At 42.2% G+C, this 16,920-nt stretch overlaps 1 long non-coding RNA gene and 1 other non-coding gene across 3 annotated transcripts in view; one reads left to right on the top strand and one right to left on the bottom strand.

Annotated features, from left to right (window-relative positions):
• Nucleotides 1-16,920, top strand: part of LOC123361959 — an 87,678-nt gene that overhangs the window by 4,663 nt on the left and 66,095 nt on the right. The window lies entirely within an intron of this gene.
• LOC123362317 lies at nucleotides 7,322-7,505 on the bottom strand. The gene has a single exon (XR_006576420.1). It is a non-coding gene; the product is annotated as a U2 spliceosomal RNA (small nuclear RNA).

Consider the following 16,920-nt stretch of genomic DNA (forward strand, 5'->3'; position numbering starts at 1 on the left):
GGCTACTACTCTATTACAACTGTTCCTATGTGTCTGCCTTTAATTTATGGCAAGCTGGGGGAGAGATCTAGACGCAGATTTGATGGAAGCAATTCTATTATGGAATATGCTTAAACTGGCTTTTCTTTTTTACTTCTTAATTACAATTTTCTTCAGTATTATCAAAATACATGTGCCAGGATAAAATGTTTTACAAGGATTTCTTCTAATAAATTCCACTGGGATTTAGCTAAAGCCTAATTACTTCCCGTAATTGGTATGTGCAACATTGGGAGACTCAGGCCAACTGCTGATTATGAATTGTCCTTACTTTGCTAATGCTTGCATTTTCTTTTTGGCGGGTAATATTTACTGAGCCAGATGGTGGCCATTACCATATTCATAATGTTTTGTGTAACTGCTGAAAAATAAAATCACATATGCACAAATGGAGTTTCTCTCCAATGCAGCTACTGCCCAAAGTGACTAGACTGTTTGGAAATTTGTAAGAATCTTTTCTAAGCTCCTACTGTCATGAGCGTGAGCCCTCACACTCCAATGGTGGCATGGCACCCGTGTGTACCACCATAGACGCACATTAGTATCCTGGCGGTGGCTTGAATTCTGGTGTCTTCCCAGTCTCATTTTAGTGGTGTCCATTCAAGTGAGAGTGGGATGTTTATGATCTTGTGCGGTATAAGTTAGGGATTTTTTTTGTGTGCTCATGAGCTCTCAGGCAAGCACAGCTTGAGTGCCCAGAGCCTTCAGCTCTGAATGTCTCTTTCCAGAATGTTTATGTGGCAGCTTATAGAAACAGGGGGCAAAACGTACCATGAAGCCATCTCCCACTTACATGTCTCTCTGAAAGACGCTGCATAAGAAGAGCTATTAGAATATGTGATGATGTCGCTTGAAGGTAAAGAGAACTTCAGTCTTTATAGGGATGAAGGGAAGGCAATGAACACAGTCTATACATTTAAGGGTAATATTTTGGCAGTGGAATTAGGGATAGATTGGACAGGAAAAAAAGACATTGTGGCAATCGGGTGAGACCTCAAAGAAACAGACCTGGATGTGGATAACTGGGATGATCACACTCAGGACCGCAGGCTTTGGAAATCAGAGCTAAACAAAGGTCTCTGGAGTTACGAGAGAAAGCCGTCCAGCCTAGCAGAGGAGAAAAGAACTTGCAGAAGGCAGAGCCCAAAGTGGCAAAACATCCCCTTCAAATGTGTCAGCTGCGGCAGAGATTGTCTCTCTCGAGTGGGTCTGTTCAGCCACAGGCGTGGCTGCCATCAAACCAACTGAGTAAATTCTTTACCACTCAGGGGTGCATACCCATGGCCCCTCGAGACTGCAGGATGCATACCTACCAATGATTCATAGATGTTAAAGACAGAAGGGAACACCTAGTCAGACCTGAATAACACAACACAGGTTACAAAAAGAGGAGGTTGTGAGAAGAAGAAGAACCTTAATGAGACAGACAGACAATAAGTTTGTTTAGCTGTAGGTGAATCTAACTGAGGCATATTCAGATGCTATCCTGTACCAGCAATACCTCATGGCCAGCAGTATCAAAGACGGGGGGCAGACCTAAAAAAGTCAGTACAGTCACCTGACTTTTGTACATCACCTGAAAGAGAAGATCAAACTAGGATACTCAGCCAGTCAGTTTCCCACTGCCACACAACCACCGATCATTCTCTCCAACTGATTTACAATGCCCACTCGATCTTAACTCTACACCCTCAAAACTGCAAAAAATTGCACACTTATCAACACAGAAGAAAAACTTGAAATGCACCTCTCATATCAGTAACTTTTCAACATAAAATAACTATGACACACTATGTAGAATCTATTAATACCAAATAATTCTGCTTCTGATTTCTTACTACACAACAGAGCTACATATTCAGGCTAACAATTTCCACACATTGTACAATCACCCAAATTTCATAACAATGAACACCACAACATTCATTCAAATTTGAGTCAAAATAACGTTAAAAAAAATGGTAGGCAGGAAATTGCAAATGTATGTATGCCTCGGACAGTGAAGAAATTGTATGTAAAATATCTGCAGATGAACAGCATTTGTTAAAGCCCCAGGCTTAATGGGTACCACATACCTATATATTACACACAAAAACTATGTTAAAAGAACATTACTAAGGTTGCAGAGTTGAACACTGAAAAGTTAGGAAATGCCAGAATTCAGGTTGTCTGTGCAACCTTAATTCACCCCCTTGTGCATGCGCATTATGATGCAATCTTTTTATTACATGCTCACATACTACTTTTTTAATAGGACTCCTCCTGCCTCATTCAGTCCGTGGAATGGATGATGACTTACTTAATGAGCAACTATTCAGTATTTGCTTTTATCCTCACTGTTCAATGTGTGCCCATCAACCATATTTACTGCCCAACTGTTCAATCTCTGCTCTGAAGACAGAATTCGTAATTTCCTCATTGACTGTCCTATGGCGTTCATCACGCTAATATCTGAGTAATTCACTACCATTAATTGGTTTATATTCATAACTCCCCCGTGAGGTGAGGGGAGTGGTATTATCTCCATTTTACAGATGAGGAACTGAGACACAGGGAGAGTAAGGTCAAAAGTGTCCACTAATTGTGGGTGCCCAATCTGAGACATCTAGGACCTGCGGAGTACAGATATGTTTAAAGCACAGCTCCCATTGATTTCAGTTGCAGTTGGGAGCACTCATCACTTCTGCAAATCAGGCCCTAGGGTCTTCCATCAGGCAGCCAGGCAATGAGGAACACACAATTAATGACCACCTCTAAAAAGTTTGGTTTAAGTGACTTGCCTAGCACCCTACAGGGACTCTTTGGCCAACACAGAGATAGAATCCAATTTTCCAAGGCAGCCAACAGAGTAACTGATAGCAGCAGTAGGCTGTCATCCTCTATGTGGATCAGCTGTATAGGGAGATAAGACACACTTTGCCAGTGGGTTTCACAGACATTTGCTGAGGACAGAGGAAACATAAGACTCAAGAATCTTGGGTTCCATTCCAAGCTCTGGAGGGGAGTGTACTCTAGTAGGCACAAACTCTTCTGACCCCTGCTGCCTTGTCACCTCCAATCTGTCCCTGTTTCAATCCTGCCTCTTCCCCACTCCTGGTTCTTTGTCCCAGCCCTTTTCTCCTCACCTAGCCAATCCAAGTCTTCAATCCTCATGTTTATCTTCGCAGTCCCAGTTTCTACCCAGCCATTCTCAGTTCCCTCCCCTCCACTGCCTCCTTTTCCCCAGTCTCCTTGCCCAGCCAGTTCCAGTCTGCCCCCCACCTGAACTCCCAGTCCCTGCACCCCCCGGGGGTAGGGGTGGTGCAGGGGCGGGGCCTCGGGGGAAGGAGTGGTGTGGGGGTGGGGCCACATTTCAGACACCAGTCCCACACACACACACTTTTAGGCAGCTTTCACCACTCCTCTTTCTGAGCATCCCTCTCCACTCTTACCTGAGGAATGGAATAGTTAACAATTTAAATCATCATCAGTGGGCATCAGACTTAACACTTAGGGATAAATGAGACAATTCACGCCTCTCAGACCAGGCTCTCTGCAGAGTTTTCCGCATACTGTGCTCCTGCTGCACACAGGCCTTTTCTTTGCTCCAGTAGAGGGATATCCAGAAGACTAGATAGCTAAGGGCTACAATGGCAATTTGGTAGGAGCCACAGGCTGCGTGACATCTGTACATAACTTCCCACAGACGTTTATTAACATAGTCAGTGACCCATCTTTCTTTTCTTTGGCTCATTCTTGCCCTGCCCATGACGTACGGCCAGAAATGGCCTCTTGTCCAAGTTCAGCAACAGTGAAAATGCTCAGATGAACAGCGCTGTCCTCCTCTCACAGCTATTGGAAGAGGGCAGCCTCCTTTTGCAATCCCTTCTCTTTCAGCATAATAAACACATTCCTTGATACACTGAACTGCTCCTTAAGGAAACAGTTTGGCAATATTCCTGCACTAATTTTTATCCAGAAAAATATGGTGTACGTTATTTTCCATTTCATATATTACCTTGACTGTCTATTCTTCTAACCTTATGTAAAACAAAATGTAAGAGCAATTGCTTGTCTCTGTATTCAAGCTTGTAACAGATGCAGGCAATGCAGAAAAAAAGAACCCAGATATCACATAACTATACACAGTTGACACTTAGATACTTTTCTGACCCACTTTTATTTATTACTGGTATTACCATAGCACCTAAAAGCCCCAAATGAGACTATGACTCGTGGTGCTAGGTTCTGTACGTGCCTGCAGTAGGAGATAGTCCATGCCCCCAAAGGGCTCATGGTCTAAATAGACAAGGCAGACAAAGGGTTGGGAAAAGAAGTAGTATTGCCCCCTGTAGACGTGTGGACTCACCCCTGCGGTGCCTCCTGCTGGTCTGTTCCGGGAATTAGCTCATTCCAGCTCCGGAGCACCCTCTGTAGGCCGGTGATCCGCCTGTCCTCTTGGCCCCCGTGTCCCTCCCTGGACCCCGGTGCCCTTTTAACTGGGGTGCTGCCCCTGGCAGTACCCCTCTGATCTGGGTCTCCCCTCCCTGGGGAACCCCCAACCCACTATCCCCACTTTGCCTCAGTTTGGCTACTGCCCAGTCTCCATCTAGCCCCGTTCACTGGGGCAGACTGCAGTATCAGCCACTCATCATAGGCAAACGGGTTTGGACCTGCTGCCTTTGCCTACCCCTTGGGCTGCCACCTGCAACCCCCAGTACCTGTTGGCCTTGTGCTAGGCTGCAGCCTGGGGCTTTCCAGGCAGGAGCTCCCCAGCTCCTCTTGCCTTCCCCCAGCCCTGCTCCACTCAGGTACCCTGTGTCTAGCTCCCTGCAGCCAGGCCCTTCTCCCTCTACGGAGACTGTTTGGGCCTCTGGCTCCCAGCCTCTTAGAGGGGCCAGCTGGGCCTGATTGGGGCATGGCCACAGCTGAGCCTCCTTTCCCCAATCAGCCCAGGCTTCTTGCCCCAGCCACAGCCTTCTCCTGGGCTGTTTCTAGCCCTTCAGGGCAGGAGCAGGGGACCACCCTGCTACACCCCCATTTTACAGATGTGAAGTGATTTGGATGTGAAGTGATTTACTCAACGTTGTAAAGGTAGGAACTGAACGTAGATCCACTGCATCCCAGTCTAGTACCTTAAACACAAAATCATTTTTTCTCCCAATGCTTGCACACATCCTTGAAATGCAATTTTGGGTGCCCTTTGGGTCTTTTTCCAGATGCCAGTTCTCTGTAGAGAATGTCCTTTGGGAGGCACCCATCATTCATTCGGCACACATGCCCAAGCCAGCAGAGGCATTTCTGTTTGCAGAGTGTTGGTATACTGGCCCGCTTGAGCACCTCAGTGCTGGTGACTCTGTCCCTCCAGGAGATGCCGAAGATTTGACGAAGGCAACAGCATAAAATATGTGTTTTACAAAAAGTAATTTGTTTTTTTTAAAGTGGCCATTATATCCTATCTCCAGCAGATGGTGCTAAAATCTTAGTATTGTGCCTATCAAATAAGAGTTGCACAAGGCTTTGCTAGAACACAGTAAAATTAAGTATGAGAACAGAATAGTGCCACTTCTTTTCAGTGGATACCCTAGTTATATGGTCCTGGTTACATATAATATTATTCTAAGATATTTTCACAGATGTGCATGTCAGGTCAGCCACTCATACTCTTCAATATCAACAATATTTTGCAATTCTACAGCATCTTCCATCTGGACATCCCAAAGTTCCTCACAAACAGGAACTTACTTAACCACACAATGTGCCAGAGAGATTGTAACAATGTCTCATCTCCCTTTCTACAGGTGTGGAAAGCAAAGCATGGAAAGTTATCCACGATCACATAGGAAGTTTTGGGCCAGGCTTCTGACTTCCAGTCCTGGGATAATCCTTTGTCTGTTAGGTCAGAATCCTTTCCCCAGTGCTTGTAAAAACAGTCAGAGGAGTCTGATCCATATGACATGTCAGAAGTATTGAGCCCAGTCACATGATCCAATTCTGCCATTGGAGACACAGACTTTACAACCTGATCCGAGTCACTGATTCCATTGGCAATTATTACCGCACCCAACCTGACTAGCTCAGCTGAGTACCAGGGAACGCTCCCAGTGGAAGACGGAGAATCTTCTTATCCAGATCAAAGAATGGTAGTGGAGCCACTCTCTGCCGAGCACCAGGGTGGATAAAAATATCAGCATTTAATTTTATTAAAAAATCAGATTTTTAAAATTTAAATTGGACTTTTTATTTAAATGAGAAACAGGTTTATTTATTTAACAAAAGCTATTTACAATGACATTTGAATTTGATAGCCTAAATTTATAATCTATTAAAATCATTTCAATTAAATACAAACAATAATATTAAGCAGTACATATTTGCCTCCAAGCTTTAAAGAAGGTCATACTGCTGAACTGGCAATAGTCACTGGCTAACCACCTTAAATCCCTGTTTGCTGAAGTGCTAAACCAGCTTTTGACAGAAGTAGCCTCCTCTGCAGGGGCAGTGAAAATATTTTCTTCATTTCAGGTTATTCAATTGGTTCAGTTCAGTGACTAGTTCGTTTAGTTCTTTCAAAGTTAAGAAACCAGTTGGGAGTTGAAAAAGCAGGAAAGCTTGGTTTCCTCTTCCAATCTATAAATAAGCATTCGGTGTGACAGGATGAGAGCTATTAGTTTTAAAATCTTGAAGGACATAGTGATCAGAAATAATCAGTTCAACTCACTAACGACAGATAAAAAGAACAGGAGTACCTGTGGCACCTTAGAGACTAACAAATTTATTTGAGCATAAGCTTTCATTGGCTAAATTCGTTAGTCTCTAAGGTGCCACAAGTACTCCTGTTCTTTTTGCGGATACAGACTAACATGGCTGCTACTCTGAAACCTAACGACAGATAATACTTCCTTTGTCTAATAAGTCATGCAAAACATGTTCTGATAAACCTTTTTATAAACTTTTTTTCTTGTATATCCAGCACATTTAAGGGAGTTTTATTTAATAGGGTAAAAATCTGTTTTTGGTCATTTTTAACTGAATTTTAATTTTCATCTAGACAGAGCTTGACAAAAATACCAAGTAAAAACTTAATCATCTAGTAAATAAGAACTGCATCATTCAGCATTTTCTAACATAATAAAGACCAGAAAAATTAAAAGCCAAATAAATGTTAAGTTAAGCTATGCGATTGCTTAAATATATGCGTATCGATGTAGTGTATGCTTCTGGTTAGCAGAAAGAAGCACCACGTTTAGTCTACAGGATATATTTAGTTGCAAATCATCACATTTTAATGGTTACCTACCAATGAGAATCAGCCTTTCTTTAAAAATATGCTATAAAGTATAAATGAAAACATGATTAACATCAATGACTTAAATCAAGGTTTCAGTTCCAACACTCCATTTAATACACAGTGCCCAGATTAGGGAAGTATCAGATATTAAACTGATAAGAACAGATACTTGATTTTAGCCAAGCCAAGAAGCAAACAATGACAAAAACTTCCAAGATCTTCACATGTTAATTAATGTAACATCAACCCCTGAAGGCTCCCAAGAAAATGATAGAATAAAACTCTTGAACAGTATTAAACAAAATCTCTTAATAGGGCTATTAAGAACAAGCATCAAAGCTGAAACAGTTTTAAAATCTCATTAACATTTGATGATATAAGTTTGTTTACTTTTTGTATTTCACTCAGCTAGGACAGTGAAATCTCTCTCTCTCTCTCTCTCTCTCTTTCTCTGTTGTCTGTCCTCTGATACTTATTACTATTGTATCTGAGTGTCTAACTTTTCACTTCCCTTTACACTTTAATATCAATTTCACAGTGAAATTCCTTTTTTTTTAGTGAACTAGTTCCATTGAATAAAGAAATTTCTGTTCCTCTCTCATAAAACCCTATCGGGTAACAAAACCCAAAAGTGAGACATACATTTTTTGAGAGTGTCTCTTTAAGCTTCATTGTCTGTGAAGACTTCAAATGGCCAAATTTGGCTTCCCCAAAGTTGTTAAAATCAGTTCCAGTCTGTTTCAATTTAATTGTCACTTCCTCCTTCCTTTATACAGGAGTAAACAGAAAACAACAAACAGATATTGAAGGAAAATTGTTAGGATTAATTTGCTGTACAAGTGAGACATTCATCATTTTCTGAACTTGGTTCATTTGGTCAGTAACAACGAAGCATGTGGAACTATGTATGGGATGTGCTAAGACATTGTCAATGTGCCAGATGGCTAGCATTTCAGGCATGGATAGAACAGTATATGTTGCTAAAACCTGGCCTTGGGAGCTGCATTGACACTTCACAATACATTAAAAGGCCAATTTCCCCATGCTGATAGTGTTGTTACCATGCTGGCTTGAGTCCATGACTTCAGATGTAAAGGGCCACTCCGCTCTCTCAGTCCACTTGTTTTGTGTATCCAGAGCTGCCAGACATTTCAGACATTCTGTCAATCACTGATTACCTGTCTTCATTCATTACTGCAGCCATTACTTTCCATCTTGGAGCCAACCTGGACATTTTCAAGCTTCGTTTATATTTCCAAATAGGATGGGCACATTTTGCCCAGTTGCATCTTACTAGCCACTTTCTGGTATGAGCCAAAGTGCACACAGATGGAATTAATGGGCTGAGTTCTCTTTTCATCTACATCAGAGGAACTTCTTCAAAGTGAGATGTAACTGAGCCTAGCATTTGGCCTCATTATCATTTACAATATGGTAGCGTACAGAAGCCACAACTGTGCCAGCAGCTGTACAAACACATAGGAAGAGACAGTCCCTGTGCTGAAGACCTTACAGTCTGACGGTTCAGACAGATAAAGGGTGGGATGGGACACAGAAGCACAGGGAAATGAAAGTACATGCTAACGTTTGCATAGCAGGCCTGTGGCAGAATCAGGAATGGAACCCAGGTCTCCTAAATCTCAGTCAGATCTCTGTCCATGAGACCATGCTATTGCTTTCTTGCCTTATGTGGTCACCCTCCAATAGCAGCCTTAAGTACATGAGAAATACAGTGAAATCTTGCGCTAATGACCATGTAGAGCTGGAAGTGTGCCCAAAGACCCCAGTCATAAATTGGGGGGGAGGATCTATTTTGCCAGACAGAAAAGGACAGTCCAAGCCCAGATGTGGGTACAGTATTGCTGCCAAATCATGGATGCCACCTCTGAAGAATCACTATGCTTTTTTCCCTGTACTCCCACCAGTCCCACTACTGTGTCCACAAAGGGCCAACCACAACTTAGTCCTCAATGATTTTTAACTCTTTTTAAAATGCATGTCTATAGTTCAAATACAATTAGTAGTGTTTAAATGCCAGCACATGCCACTAGAAGCAAAGGACAGGTCCTACCAGCTAGCATTTATAATCCCCTTTAGGATACAGTGATGATTTTTTTTCCCCACCAGACAAATCCCTGCCATGTCAAAGGTCCTGTAATTGATCTTTGTCATTAAATCCAATAAAGCCCAAATTTACAGATCTACCTTGTTTCAGGCTAATGTAGATAAATGAGGTTCATGGTAAAATATTGACTTTTTCTTGCCACCTATGCACCTCAGCACTTTATGCGATGGATTAACATACAAGAAAGGCTGTAAAATCAAATAAATGACTGCAAGGAACAACTTTTATGCTCCTTAAATGATCTATGAGATGTAGCTATTTATAGTCAGGTGAGGGGAGGGGAAATGTAAGCCAATTCTAGGAATGCTGATACAGGAGAGTTGGGGGGAAAATTGATATTGGTGTGAGGAAACTTCTGTAGTGAAAGCCAGAACAACATGTAGTAATGTAATACTCATTTTTTCTGTGCCTACACCGTAGTATATATCAAATACTGTCAAATGCTGAATACAAGCAATTTTACAGACATAAGAAACAAGGTACAATGTTTTAAACAGTGCGGCTAATTAACCATAGGAACAGTTTACCTAGGGTTATGGTGGATTTTTCATCCCTGGAAATCTTTAATGAAGATTGGATGTTTTTCTAAAAGAAGTGCTCTAGTTCAACTACCAGTATTGGACTTGTAGAAGGAACTCATTTACTCCTATAGCCTCTGTTATGCAGGAGGTCAAACTAGATGCTTACAATGGTCCCTTCTGGCTTTAAAATCTGTGTACTGAATGTAATACATTCAAACAGAAACAAAAAAGCACATGGTATTGCCATTACACTGTTATATTATTAGGAATGGCTGCATCCAACTTGAGGATGGAGCCTCAAAAAGACATGATAACTTAAAGAAAATATATCTATAACTGAAATGCTGACCTCATTAGCATGGCCCACAGACAGGGAACCCCTTCAATACAGACCTAGAGCACAGGAAAACTATTAATTTCAAGGCAAGCATGTTGTTTTATTCCAAGCCATTCTTATTGCCTGATTTTCAGAGACATTAAGCACCTCATTGAAGTCAGTGGGAATTATGGGTGTACAGCAGCTCTGACAATCAGGCCTTAGTTGTCTATTTTCAGTATGGCATAACTCGATCTTTTGGAGAGTCTGAAATGAGTCCCCCTCTTCATCCCCATCAACGTAGTTGGGAAATTTACATCACTAGCAGACAGGAAGGAGAGTCCAGTGCTGAAGTTTCTCTTTGTGAGTGTGGCAAAGTGCTGAAGTGCTGGGTCTTCTGCTATACCTGGTGTGCCGTCTTAACCTGACATAAGAACTGGATGAATACACTGATGGTATTATACAGCCTGGAAGCTCTGGAATGGCCTCTCAAAGGAGATCTCTTTCCTTCTGTGTTCTTTTCTATTTGTTAGACTGTTTAAATGTTTCATGAAGGAAGTAGGGTAGAGGTGCAGCGTTATATCCCTCTAGTAGAAGGGGTAGACTCTAGGATATCCTGGGGATGTCATCATGGGAGTCTTTGTTGTTGTTTGCCCGTTTGAAGTTAGTAAAGGTAGAAATGATATTGCCAGAAGGATGGTCTTGTGGTTAAGGCATCTGACTGAGACTGAGTTAAATCCTCAGTTCTGTCACAGACTTCCTGTGTGTTTTGGGCAAGTTACTTAATCTCTCTGTGCTGCTGTAAAATAGAGATGATAATATTCTTCATGGCAAGGACTATCTCTTACAATATGTTGACCACAGTAGAGCCTTTATTTCAACTAGCACCTCTAGGTGTTGCCATAATACATGTAATAAATGTCATGAAGCTAAAGAATCTCTTCATCAGTTCTTATTTTATCCCACAGTATAAGTATTTCATCTTCAACAACTGACTACAGGCACATTTTATTCATGAACCTCAGTGAGGGCTGAAATGGGAATAGACATGGAGAATCTACTCTACTAGAGGGATGGACTTTAGATCGAGAGAAGATCTTGGACAGAACTCACTGATATCTTGTCCTATCCCCACCAGCATGTTCTAATGAGCCCTGAAAACATTTTGTCGTTTTCTTGGATGAAAAATAACAAAACTCTGACAGTATTTCAAGTGGAGTTTCTTTATTTCAAGGACATCATAAATTAATTTTGGAGATCCATTGACTCAGTTGCCTATGTCCAATACATTATAGCAGGAAATTAAGTTATTCATTTCAGCTTCTCTGCTGTCTTTCCAATGTCCTTGTGGATCTGATATAGCAGATGTATTTTCAGTTAGAAACTTGTATAGCCAGTTGCAGCATTATTTTGATAAGAGGGTTTATGCAATTGTGTCTTATGAACATTCATATATGAAAAGTTACTGTAACTTGTTCAATTAATTTAGCAGACCCTGATATATTTTTTCTCTCTGGTGTGGAAAAAGGTCCTACCTGTGCCTAGCTTGAGATTCATTGCAGCTATTGAATTATTTAATTACAAAACTCTCTAGAATGAATGTATTTGATGTATGTATCAGATATTCTCTGATGCTCGTTGCTGTAGTATCTAAGCACCTCATGATAGTTAATGATTTTATTCTCATAAGACATTTGTGAAGTAGACAAGCGCTCTCTCCCCTCTTTTACAGGTGGGGAACTGAGACAAACCTATTGACTTGGGGGCTTTGGATCAGGCCCTAAGTGGCTTGTCTATAGCCACACGGGAAGCCTGGCCACAGCTGGGAAATGAACCCAAACCTTCCAAATCTCAGTCTTGTGCTTTAATCCCCCGTAGTCCCCATGGTTCCATGCCCCTGGGCCTGCTCCACTTGATTTCAATCTATGGATTTCCTGCCAGTTTCTCACCATGTACTCAGGGAACAGTGGGGAAAAATGAGAGAAGGGAACAAACTGCAAAATTCAGATAGAGATCTGCGGTTATATCCTCACCTGATACAAAGTGGCATAGCAAAGTTGAGCTCCATGAAGCAATGCCAGTTTCAGCTAATTGAGAATCTGTCCCCCTGAATTTTGATTGCTCTAAAGTTTGCCCTAGGAGGGATCAGCTGCAAATTTTCCTTCTGGATCAGGGTCAGGTTGTGAAATATCCCAAAGTTTAGGGTTTTTATTTGAACCCATTTGTAATAAAAACCATTAGGAAAAAAAATCATCCCTCCCTGGGGTTTTATTAATTAGGGAATTTCAGTGTCTTTTATGCAGAGATTACATAAAAGGCGTTCCATGAAAATGTAGTGAAGTAGCTCCCAATGAGAACATTTTAATGAAACAGTGGAGTTGTTTACCAAGTTAAGTTCATTGTTGATGTTGGGAAACTAGCTCAAATGTGAGTTTTGAAAGTCTGTTAACAGGGAGGGGAAAAATAGAGATGTGTCTTGGAATCCACAGACAATAACAGACAATGAAGGAACCCAAAGATAAGTGGGAAGAAATATTGTTAACCAAGGGGGGATGACAATTATTTTTCACTAAATTAAATATTTGTGAGGTTGGGATTTGATTATATATCGTTTAATGAGGTAAGGTGAGAAATGCTTCGGTTTTCATGAGCTGGCCATAGAGAAAAACATGCTGCATATAAGAATAATATATCATCAGAAGCTTGACATGAAAATTCTGATGAAATATAAGAATGTTCTGAAGCCAGGCTAGGCAGTATTTCTATGGTTATCTGTCTACAGTGCTAAACATCCATTTCCCATTAGTTCAGTGCTCCTCTCTGTCCCTGCATCAAACATCCAAGGCCCACATCTCTTCCCACCCACAATTCAAACGCTACAAGCAGGATCTAAATCTTTCATTGGTAGGAGGCTTAATATTGAACTCCAGAGAGATACCATATACAGACCTTCTGCCATTTGTGTATTAATGCAGCACGTCGGGAAATAATGGCACGTAGCATGCTTCTAAGGTGCACCCAGAGCCAACTGCATATGGGAAGGATGGTTCAGTGGTTAGAGCACTACCCTAGGACTTGGCAGATCTGCATTCAGAGGAATTATTTTATGTGTCTGCAAAGAAGGCACATTCTCACCTGGAAACAGGAACACATACAGGCGAACCAGTCAGCAGTGCTCAGCTAAAATTGCTTTTCAGTCAATTGGAGGCCATTTGAGCTGTGCATGTGAGATGCTGTAGTGAGAGGGAAATGAGAAAGTTAGCTGGGTGGCTATTTTATTAGCCTCTTAATGCATTACTCAAATTCTGATGAAGAATAAGCATAATGTAGCATCGCTCATAGTGTATCTGTTGGACTCATGTCACAACAATTAAACAGAGCTAAGGCATTTCACGTAACTAGGATGAAGGGTCAGAGGGAAGCATCCATCTTGCCAAAAGGAAAAAATAGCTGGTAAAAAATAAGGCCAAAATTGGACTGGCCCAGATAGGATCTTAGACTGAATCGTGATGATAAAATGAGTGTCTCATTCAACAGAGGAATATAGCTGAGATAAACTCAGCAGTAATTCCTTTTTATCTATCCTTCTATCTACTCTCTGTCAAGTGGAAGGCTCCCATTTATAGGAACTTTCCCCTCCCCAATATGCCTGAGTGGGGTTGACCCTAATGTAGCCATTTTGCTACTGGTAGCTACATCCCTGTCTTTTCTATCTGGTAAGTATCTCAGACATTTTCCCCACTCCTACTGCTCACAGTTTAATTCTGTTAATCTGCTTCCTTCTCAGTACTAAGTGTTTTATCTGTATAGGGTCAGTTATGGGTCCAGCCATGATAGCTATTAAGAACCTTAGCACTCATTAAAATAAAAGATAAGCAAGGATGCTCAGCATCTCACAGGGTTGGTACCCAAGTGCCCGTCCTTGCACAGAACAAGTTCTCTTTAAATAAATTAAAAAGAGACCCAAGTGAATAACATCACCAGTAATGTTAATAAAATGTTAAAATGAGACAGTGCTCACCCACCGGTTTATCTTTAGTTCAATGCTTTTTCCTAAGAGCAGTACATCAGTAACCTGCAGTATATTCTAACTGATTGAATAAAAAGTTATATTTAATTGGGAAATCAATGAGTAGGAATAGGGCATGGAGGTCATATAGATTGTAGCATCCTGACCAATCTAACTCACTTGCCCTTTCTGTTGGTCTTTCATCATTGGATTTCACTTGCCAATTCCTCAATGGTCTTAATTGTGGGCACAGCAATTTATCTTCAAATATCACACTACTGTGAAATCTATGCATCAATAAATACAGCTCAAAAGCTGTTTTCCACACTGGTGGAGAGTTAATTGGTTCCATGGTTAAAGCAAATGCTGTAGTTCTTCACATTTGAGGGGATTTTTCAAGGTCTTCAAGTGGCTGGAGGCCGTTCATAAAGCCAAATTAAAGGAAAATATTGCCTTTGAATATAAAGAGATGTCCGGAGCAATCTTCTACACTTTATCTGTGCAGAACATTCTGTGCTGTTCTGCAATCAAAGTACTGTTTAGAAATAAAAGAGGACATTTTTTGAAACCATGGCTATGCTAAAGGTGAGCAAAGCAGATATAACCACTGTTCATTTTTTACATACCAGCTTAAGTAGCACCTGATGTACTGAGTGCAATGAGTGAATATTAAAATTGCAAATCAACCCAGCCCGGGAATCATGTCTGTTCACTAGTCCATCTCAGGTGTGTCCCTTCCAATATAAGAATAGCCATACCGCGTATCCTGTCTCCTGGCAGTGGCCAGTGCCAGGTGCTTCAGAAGGAATGCACAGAAAAGGCAATTATCAAGTGATCCAGCTTCTGGGAATCAGAGGCCAGAAACATCCAGACCATGGGGTTGCATCCCTGACCATCTTGGCGGCTAATAGCCATTGACGGACCTATCCTCCATGAACTTACCTAATTCTTTTTTGAACCCCATTATAGTTGTGGCCTTTGCAACATCCTCTGGCAACGAGCTCTACAGGTTCACTGTGCATTGCGTGAAGATGTTCATCCTTTTGTTTGTTTTAAACCTGTTGCCTATTCATTTCATAGTGACCCCTGGTTCTTGTGTTACATGAAGGAATAAATAACACTTCCTTATGCACTTTCTCGCCACCTCTATCATATCGCCCCTTAGTCTTCTCTTTTCCAAGCTGAAAAGTCCCAGTCTCTAATCTCTCCTCATATGGAAGCTGTTCCATACCCCTAATCATTTTTGTTGCTCTTCTCTGTACCGTTTCCAATTCTAATATAGCTGTTTTGAGATAGAGTGATGTGATGGGGTGTTTATCCCCCACTTGCCCTGAAAGAGTTAATGCAGACTGAGAAGGGAGCTAATTAACCCAACAGACCACAGCTGAGGGGAATAAGGTGGCTAAGCAATCCCCTGATTCAGGGAGGGAGCCCAGCTGAGGTGGCATGAGCTGGGCTGGATTTATAAAGCCAAGAAATCAGAAGCAGAGGGGGGTTGCAGGGAAGTCTCTTCCTGGGTGAAGGGAGGTGTGTTTGGGGTGACAGAGGCAGGTAGCCTATGGTCACTCCCTGGGAGGAGGGAGTTTGGGCTTGCAAACCCAGAGGAGTAGGGAGAGCCAGAAGAGGCTCAGGGAAAGGCAGCAAGGTCTAGGAGGGAATAGACCTTGGCTGCTGACTTGAGGATCCCTGAGCTGGAACCCGGAGTAGAAGGCTGGTCTGCCTTCCCCTACCAGCCACAGACAGAGTGGCACCCGGGGAAGACTGCGTGAGACTGCTGGTGAGAAGAGTCTCTGACTCTACCTCAGAAGGGAGAAACACGGTTAGTGACCATTGCCAGTGGGATGAGTCACAAAGAGGAGGCAGCAGGTCCTGGAATAAGAGAGGGGACACAGACAGTGGCAGCAAGGTGTGCAGTAAGCAGCCGAAAAAGGCCTCAGACCTGATAAAAGCTAATCCCCAGATTGGCCAGCAGGAGGTGCCATCTGTGGTGAGTGGACTCCATCACGAGTGACCAGAGCTGCACAGCAGGATTGTTCCCTAAGGTGTTGTGTGGCTGCTGTCTACCTTGCAATGTAGCTACTGTAAACATAGGGCTTGACTGTGCCTTGAGGGATCAGTCTGTGGCAGAGGGGCAGGGCACAGCTGTGTAAGACATTGGGAGGTGGTAGGAAACACCCTATATTGTGGTTATGGCAATAGACTGGGAATGAGGATATCTAAGTCTTCTGCCCAGCTCTATCACAGGCTTTTCTTGTGTGACCTTAGGAAAATCACCCAGGGCCAGAGTCTGCTGCATTACTCAGTGGGACTGCTGTGAAGTGAGGAGATAATAATGCTCTCTACCTTACAAGGGTGTTGTCAGGATAAATCATTAGCATTTGAAGCTCTCAGTTGGGTCCGTTGAAGCACGTAGATAACTAGGCAGCCACACTGGATGGGACTCCCAAAGGTATTTAGGAGTCTAACTCCCATAGATTTAATTGGAATTAGGTGCTTAAGAACCTTTGTGAATCCCACCCATTGTCTCCTGGCAAATTCAGTTTTACTGTGCCATCCTTTTAAGGGTGTAGCTTGTGCTCCTCTACAAGCTGGTGTCAGAAGGATGGTGGTGGCGTTGTGGGGGAAGGCATGGGACTGTGG

The sequence above is a fragment of the Mauremys mutica genome, chromosome 1 (genome assembly GCF_020497125.1).
Source record: "Mauremys mutica isolate MM-2020 ecotype Southern chromosome 1, ASM2049712v1, whole genome shotgun sequence".
In the NCBI taxonomy this organism is placed as follows: Eukaryota; Metazoa; Chordata; order Testudines; family Geoemydidae; genus Mauremys; species Mauremys mutica.